The sequence below is a fragment of the Bufo bufo genome, chromosome 8 (assembly GCF_905171765.1).
Source record: "Bufo bufo chromosome 8, aBufBuf1.1, whole genome shotgun sequence".
NCBI classification, from domain to species: domain Eukaryota; kingdom Metazoa; phylum Chordata; class Amphibia; order Anura; family Bufonidae; genus Bufo; species Bufo bufo.
In genome coordinates, this window is record NC_053396.1 from 73,149,241 (window position 1) to 73,157,671 (window position 8,431).

The window sequence follows — 8,431 nt, forward strand, 5'->3', positions numbered from 1 at the left end:
TAACAGTCACACAAACAGTGCTGTTCATATTGGGAAAAATGTAAAATTCGTATAGATATAGATAATAATCGCACACACAAACATTTTTAAACACTACAAAAGTACAAAATTGTTCTTTCAAGCATTCAATATTTTTTTTTTAAATAGGGCTTAAATGCAATGTTACTTAGAGTTAGGCCTCATGCACACGACCGTTGTGTGCATCCGTGGCCGTTGTGCCGTTTTCCGTTTTTTTTCGCGGACCCATTGACTTTCAATGGGTCCGTGGATAAATCGTAAAATGCACCGTTTTGCAGCCGAGACCGTGATCCGTGTATCCTGTCCGTCAAAAAAATATGACCTGTCCTATTTTTTTGACGGACAACGGTTCACGGACCCATTCAAGTCAATGGGTCCGTGAAAGAACACGGATGCACACAAGATTGGTATCCGTGTCCGTGATCCGTGGCCGTAGGTTACTTTCATATAGACGGATCCGAAAATCCGTCTGCATAAAAGCTTTTTCAGAGCTGAGTTTTCACTTCGTGAAAACTCAGATCCGACAGTATATTCTAACACAGAGGCGTTCCCATAGTGATGGGGACGCTTCTAGTTAGAATATACTAAAAGAACTGTGTACATGACTGCCCCATGCTGCCTGGCAGCACCCGATCTCTTACAGGGGGCTGTGATCCGTACAATTAACCCCTCAGGTGCTGCACCTGAAGGGGTTAATTGTGCGTATCATAGCCCCCTGTAAGAGATCCGGGGCTACTGCAGTCCTGGTTGCCATGGTTACTTAGCAATAGTAGAAGCATCATACTTACCTGCTGGCTGCTGCGATGTCTGTGTCCGGCCGGGAGCCTCTCCTACTGGTAAGTGACAGGTCTGTGTGGCGCATTGCTGTCACTTACCAGTAGGAGGAGCTCCCGGCCGGACACAGACATCGCAGAAGCCAGCAGGTAAGTATGATGCTTCTACTATTGCTAAGTAACCATGGCAACCAGGACTGCAGTAGCGTCCTGGGGTTGCCATGGTTACCGATCGGAGCCCCAGCGGTTAAACTGGGACTCCGATCGGAACTCTGCTGCCACCAATGATGGGGGGGGGGAGAGAGAATAAGTGGTGTGAACTGGCCCTACTTATGATAGTGCTCTGTGGCTAGCGTAGTCAGCGGGCACTGTGATTAAACACTGTGGCTTGCAATGTGATGAGACACTGTGGTTGCCAGGTGGCATTGAGACTGGCATAGTGAGAGGGAATTATGGCTGCTAATGTGATGAGGCAATCTGGCTAGCAAAGTCAAGGGGCACTGTGGCTGTAAATTTGATGAGGAATCATGGCTGGTATAGTCAGGGGGCATTATGGCTTCTAATGTGTTGAGGCAGTGTGGCTGGCAAATCACGGCGCACTGTGGCAGGAGATGTGATGAGGCACTGAGGCTGGCATAGACTTCCGATCGGAGTCCCAGTTTAATCGCTGGGGCTCCGATCTGAACTCTGCTGCCACCAATGATGGGGGGGGGGGGAGAAGGGCCACCAATGAAATTTAAACTGGCCACCAATGAAATTTAAACTGGGGAGGGAGGGGGTCTGCCCCCTGCTGCCTGGCAGCCCCGGATCTCTTACTGGGGGCTATGATACGCACAATTAACCCCTTTAGGTGCGGCAGGGGGCAGTCATGTACACAGTTTGTAGTATATTCTAACTAGAAGCGTCCCCATCACCATGGGAACGCCTCTGTGTTAGAATATACTGTCGGATATGAGATTTTACTATGTAACTCATATCCGACAGTATATTCTAACATAGAGGCGTTCCCATGGTGATGGGGACGCTTCAAGTTAAAATATACCATCGGATTGGAGAAAACTCTGATCCGATGGTATAAAAGAGACTCCAGACTTTACATTGAAAGTCAATGGGGACGGATCCGTTTGCAATTGCACCATATTGTGTCAACGTCAAACGGATCCGTCCCCATTGACTTGCATTGTAATTCAGGACGGATCCGTTTGGCTCCGCACGGCCAGGCGGACACCAAAACGACTTTTTTTTCATGTCCGTGGATCCTCCAAAAATCAAGGAAGACCCACGGACGAAAAAACGGTCACGGATCACGGAAAAACGGAACCCGTTTTGCGGACCGTGAAAAAATACGGTCGTGTGCATGAGGCCTTATCAGGATTTTTTCCTCTTCGGGTTTGAAGGAATTACGCACCATTTTCTCGTATCCCTGATGAGATTCTTCAATGGCCGACTTCAAACGAAAACTGTTATACTCTTGCGTACTTACATACGCAATCATGTGATCGGTACTGAACGTGATCATTTGCCTCAAATGAAAATCGCATTCACAAGAAAACGTAAATTTCATTTTAACATTGGATTTGGACTAAGAAAGACGATGACGAATATTCTAAAAAACAAATACATAGCACGATATCAAATATTTTCGTATTTTAGAATATTCGTCTTAGTTATTCGCCGTCGGCACACTACGCCCCGACAAGCCTCCCGGCCATCACCATGGGAACGCCCGGTGGTTAGAATATACCATCGGATATGAGTTTTCAGTATTTGACTCAGATCCGATGGTACAAAAAAGGAAATGTTCTACAATACGAATATATTCGATATATTGCTATAATTTTTTTTGAATATTCGCCATTTTTACTCAAACATCACAGTCATGAATCTAACAATATACCATCGGATCTAAGTTTCCAGTAAATCTGACTCAGATCCTAGTTTAAAAAACTAAATATATATTCTGAAATATGAATACATTTAATATAGTGCTTGCAATGCTTATGCTTATAAAGATGTTTATTAGAATATTCTTAATTTTTTCAAATCTAAAGTCATGATTCCTCCATGCTTAAGTTGCTTGTGGGTCAAGACTCATTAACCCACAAGCAACTTAAAAGGAACCCGTCATCAACTTTATGCTGACCTCACTGAGGGCAGCATAAATTAGTGACGGAAATTCTGATTTCAGCGGTGTGTCACTCATCAGCTAAAAGTAAGTGGTTGCCAAGAACAAGCATCATAATCATTGCAGTACAGGCCTTGAAAAGTGTCAAATCTACATGAGAAGAGTCAAGGTTATTCCTAATCTCCTGCTCTCTCACCCATCTGCTGATGATTGTCAGTTCTCTCCTAGAGAGAAAGGGAGAAAAGTAGGTAGAAGGCTGTCAATCATCAGCAGGTGGGCAAGGAGAGCAGGAATTCATGAATAACCAGGACTCTTCTCAGGTGTCAGTGACTCTTTTCCAGGCCCAGTCTGCAATGATTGTGATGTTGGTTCTCAACAACCACTTATTTTTAACTTAGAAATGACAGACCGCTGAAATCCCCTCACATGTTTCAATTTTATTCTGCCGTTAGTATGGGCAGCATAAAGTTGATGACAGGTTCCCTTTAAGCAGGGAGGAATCATGATTTTAGTTTTGAGAAAATGATGAATATTCGATATAACGAATATACAGCACTATATTCGTTATATTCGTGAATTATCGAAGTTGCGATATTCGCGATTAATATTTGCTAATCGAATATTCGCGCTCAACACTAGTTCCAACCACCAGCCGTCTGAGAAGCAGCAGAGAGCACCAGCGCTCTCTGTTTTAGTAGCTCTCATTGCAATACATGGGAGCTATGAAAACAGCGTATCACAGCAAGCTATGCTGTTTCCGAGTTAGGGATGCTGTTTCCTGTTAGTAATGGCAAAATATGACAACCCTTTTAATAAAGATATTGCTCTGGATCAAGGGTTTGATATTAAGGCAATGTCCATTGTGGTATAATTATAATCTCAAAAAATGTATAACAAGAGAACAGATGGCTCAGATTTAACCCTTAACATCCAAGCGATTCTGTTATTCTACCTGAACCAAAGTGGCTCTAATTGCCCTGGAAATTGGAACATAACACCCTCTAGTCTCCTATGATTTTTTTGGAAAAGATGTTATTTTGTTTTGTTAATTTTTTTATGAATTTTTGCATTTTCTCTTCTCCCTCCCCCCTCCCTAAGCTCTTTAATTCAATGTCAGCAACAGTAAATCAGGTTGGAATGAAACTGACATACATAGCTATAGGTAAATGTGCATTTGACAATGTTAAGAAACAGCGTGTTACAGGTTTATACCCCCCTAGTGACCAGGCCCTTTTTTACAAATTGGCACTTCACAACTTTAACGGTTTATTGCTCGGTCATGCAATTTGACACCCAAATGAATTTTACCTCCTTTTCTTCTCACAAATACAGCTTTATTTTGGTGGTATTTGATTGCTGCTGAGATTTTTCGTTTTTCTGATATTAATCAAAATAGACCGCAATTTTCTCAAAAAAAGTGTATTTTTAACTTTATCTGGTTAAATTGTTCAAATATAATTACATTTCTGTACAAGTTTGTGTCAGAATTGATTGTGCTACATGTCTTTGATAAAAAAAATCCAATAACTGTATATTTATTGATTTGCGCAAAAGTTATAGCGTTTACAAACTATGGTACAAAAATGTGAATTTCCGCATTTTGAAGCAGCTCTGACTTTCTGAGCACCTGTCATGTTTCTTGAGGTGCTAGAATGCCAGGATAGTTTAAATACCCCCCAAATGACCCCATTTTAGAAAGAAGACACTCCAAAGTATTCGCGGAGGGGCATGGTGGAGTTTATGTATGATTAAAAAAAATTCACAAGTTAGCAGAAAATGACACTTTCTGAGGAAAAAATAAATAAAATAAAGTTTCCATTTCTGCTAACTTCTGGCAAAAAAAAAAATCTCCCACGGACTTACTATGCCCCTCAGTGAATACCTTGTGGTGTCTACTTTTCGAAATGGGGTCATTTGAGGGGTGTGTTTACTGTTCTGGCATTTTGGGCGAGGCTAAATTGTGAGCAACCCTGTAAAGCCTAAAGTTACTCGTTGGACTTTCGGCCGCTTTACGCACCTAGGCTGCAAAAAAAATGTCACACATGTGGTATCGCTGTACTCAGAAGAAGTAGGGCAATGTGTTTTGGGGTGTATTTTTACATATACCCATGCTGGGTGAGAGAAATATCTCTGTAAATTTACAACTTTGTATAAAAAACTGTGTATACAAAAATAGAATTTTACATGAACTCGCCATGCCCCTCACGGAATATCTTTCCAAAATGGGGTCACTTGTGGGGTATTTATACTGTCCTGGCATTTTAGGGGCCCTAAAGCATGAGAAGTAGTTTGAAATTCAATTGCGTAAAAAATGCCCTGTGAAATCCTAAAGGTACTCATTGGAATTTGGGCCCCTTTGCGCACCTAGGCTGCAAAAAAGTGTCACACATGTGGTATTGCCGTACTCAGAAGAAGTAGGGCAATGTGTTTTGGGGTGTATTTCTACATATACCCATACTGTGTGTGAGAACGCTGCCGTGTGACATGGTTGAGATGCTTGGTGACGCAGGTGGTGGTGTTGGTGGTACATCCCATGTTTGCTGGGCGGCAGGTGCCAATGTTCCTCCAGAGGCGGAGGAAGAGGCCGAGGCGGCAGCAGCAGAAGAGGCCGAGGCAGCAGCAGCAGAAGAGGTAGCAGGGGGAGCCTGAGTGAGTTCCTTGTTTTTAAGGTGTTTACTCCACTGCAGTTCATGCTTTGCATGCAGGTGCCTGGTCATGCAGGTTGTGCTAAGGTTCAGAACGTTAATGCCTCGCTTCAGGCTCTGATGACACAGCGTGCAAACCACTCGGGTCTTGTCGTCAGCACATTGTTTGAAGAAGTGCCATGCCAGGGAACTCCTTGAAGCTGCCTTTGGGGTGCTTGGTCCCAGATGGCGGCGGTCAGTAGCAGGCGGAGTCTCTTGGCGGCGGGTGTTCTGCTTTTGCCCACTGGACTGCTGGTATCCAGGGTAACAGGGGGAGGGGATACCACCTTTAACTCACCCTTGGCCCCTTTACCCAACCTTGACCCATAACAAAAGACACCGACAACTGTATCACTTTATTGCTGGATGGTGATCGGCCACAGCTTCTTTATTAAAGTGGCAAACCTTAATAAACCATAATATCGGAACGGTATGCCAAAGGCTGGACTCCCAGCGGGCAAGTTAAACCGTAATCATCAGAGCTGTCTGCCAACCGCTGGACTCCCAGCGGGCAGTTACTCCATCTGCTACCACCATATCTCCGCTGTACTCAAATGCCGCCAGCTGTGACTTCATAAACTCGACCAAAATTCGCAGCTCTCCAAAGCCGTAATCATCGGAGCAATATCCAAAACCGCTGGACTCCCAGCAGGGTCTCTTAAAAATAGAAAAAACAAAACAGAATAACCAAGTATCCATAACTGATCAGAACCGTGCACCTCGACCCGCCTCCCAAGTATAACCGCAAAGGGAGGGAGGGCCAATCTGCTTCCACTTGCAAGAGGAAGTGACCAGGACAGAGAGGAGGTATATGTGACCTTCAGGATTTCCTGAACCGCCCCCATCCTGTCTAAGGAGGTTCCCCAGGGATTAACCCTCAATGACCCTAATCTGCAACCTACTTAACCATTACTGAGACGGGGCCAGATTCCTAAATGCCCCTAAGGGGAAAAGGGGGGAAGGGGGAGGACCATCAGTCCCTGAGCACCCTCCCTATACAGTCAGGCGCTTTCCAGACTGCTGGTATCCAGGGTAACAGGGGGAGGGGATACCACCTTTAACTCACCCTTGGCCCCTTTACCCAACCTTGACCCATAACAAAAGACACTGACAACTGTATCACTTTATTGCTGGATGGTGATCGACCACAGCTTCTTTATTAAAGCGGCAAACCTTAATAAACCATAATATCGGAACGGTATGCCAAAGGCTGGACTCCCAGCGGGCAAGTTAAACCGTAATCATCAGAGCTGTCTGCCAACCGCTGGACTCCCAGCGGGCAGTTACTCCATCTGCTACCACCATATCTCTGCTGTACTCAAATGCCGCCACGGAGGAGGCCCGTTCTCCCAACGGGGCTCCGACCACCACCCAGCATAACCGAGTCTGTTTTAGCACACGTACAGGCCAGAAAAGGAATTGTCCAAATTAACACCCAAAAGGAAGACACCATCAGGTCCCATTAAAAACCAAGGCCAATAAGGCCCGTGATGAGAGCATAGTCCAACCACTTTTCAAATCACTAGTCAGACCACACATGGAGTACTGTGTACAGCTCTGGGCTCAGAGGAGGGCAACTAAAGTAATGACTGGAATGGGGCAACTACAGGACCCTGGAAGATTGGCAAAATAAGGTTTATTCACTGTAGAACAAAGACGACAGAGGGGAGATCTAATAACTGTGTATAAATATATCAGGGGTCAGTACAGAGATCTCTCCCATCATCTATTCATCCCCAGAACTGTGACAAGGGGAACATTCTCTGTGTCTGGAGGTAAGAATGTATTTTCACAACATAGAAGAGGATTATTTACGGTAAGAGCAGTGAGACTATGGGACTCTCTGCCTGAGGAGGTGGATGAGAAAGGGATAATCATATGTCAGGACACATGAGGTCCAGAGCTCTGGAATAGACAACGGGGCATTACCACAGCGCGGGTCACCAGCATCACCGCGCCTCCGGTGGAACTCTATACCAACCACCTCCGGAAGGAGTTATGACCACCTGAATTCCAGGATCCCTGTCCAAAAGACTTCCACCTCTCGAAAAACCAAAGAGCACAACTAGACACAGAATAGTTATATTTCATCCAAAAAGTATTTTATTTTTTGTTATTATTATTATTATTATTATTTTTTTTTTTAAAAGACCAAGGTTAATTGTCAAACCATAGTGCACTTGGAAAGAGTAAACGGATGGCTCACTGTAAGTGATCACGCTAGGTGCTCTGGACGAAGAGAGCCACCCCTTGCTCTGGAGAAGGTAAGATACATGCATAAAATTAAAAAGCAACTAACAAAACAATATCCTTAATCAATGAATACTCGATTTTCCTGGAGACCTAGATGTTTCTCACAATTAAAGTCCCAGTGTAATAAGCCCATATCATATGGGTGATTCCCAGTGGAGATGATAAAAGCTGTGTCCCAGTAGGAGTAATCAGAATTGTATCCTCAAAGCTCTATATAGAGAACAGGGTTGAGCCTATCCAGGCTGGCATAGACAATAAATGCAACCAGATTTATTTTATTTTACCGTACCCGAACAAACTAGTCCGGGTACACACCCCCCCGGGCGCCCATAGGGCCGGCCCAAATCACCCACAAATTGTCAAACCGCCTGGGGGAACCTGACCTAAAGGGAAAAACAATTGGAGCCCCACCATGCGTGAAGTCATTACAGAATACCAAACGAACCGACCAGCCGGACCGAAACCAGGTGGAGGGGAGGTACACACCCCTTTATATTAACTGGATCGACAGGTATAGACGGACCCCAATCCCGAGTACTATTACCCCATACAAAAATTCTGGAATAACAACACCCCGC

The 8,431-nt window shown here is 44.5% G+C and overlaps 1 long non-coding RNA gene across 1 annotated transcript in view; it reads right to left on the minus strand.

Annotated features, from left to right (window-relative positions):
- Positions 1-7,154, minus strand: part of LOC120977758 — a 33,233-nt gene extending 26,079 nt beyond the window's left edge. The window contains exon 1 of the long non-coding RNA XR_005773956.1: positions 7,001-7,154. This is a non-coding gene — a long non-coding RNA (uncharacterized LOC120977758). The remainder of the gene's footprint in view (positions 1-7,000) is intronic.
- Positions 7,155-8,431: the final 1,277 nt, after the last annotated feature.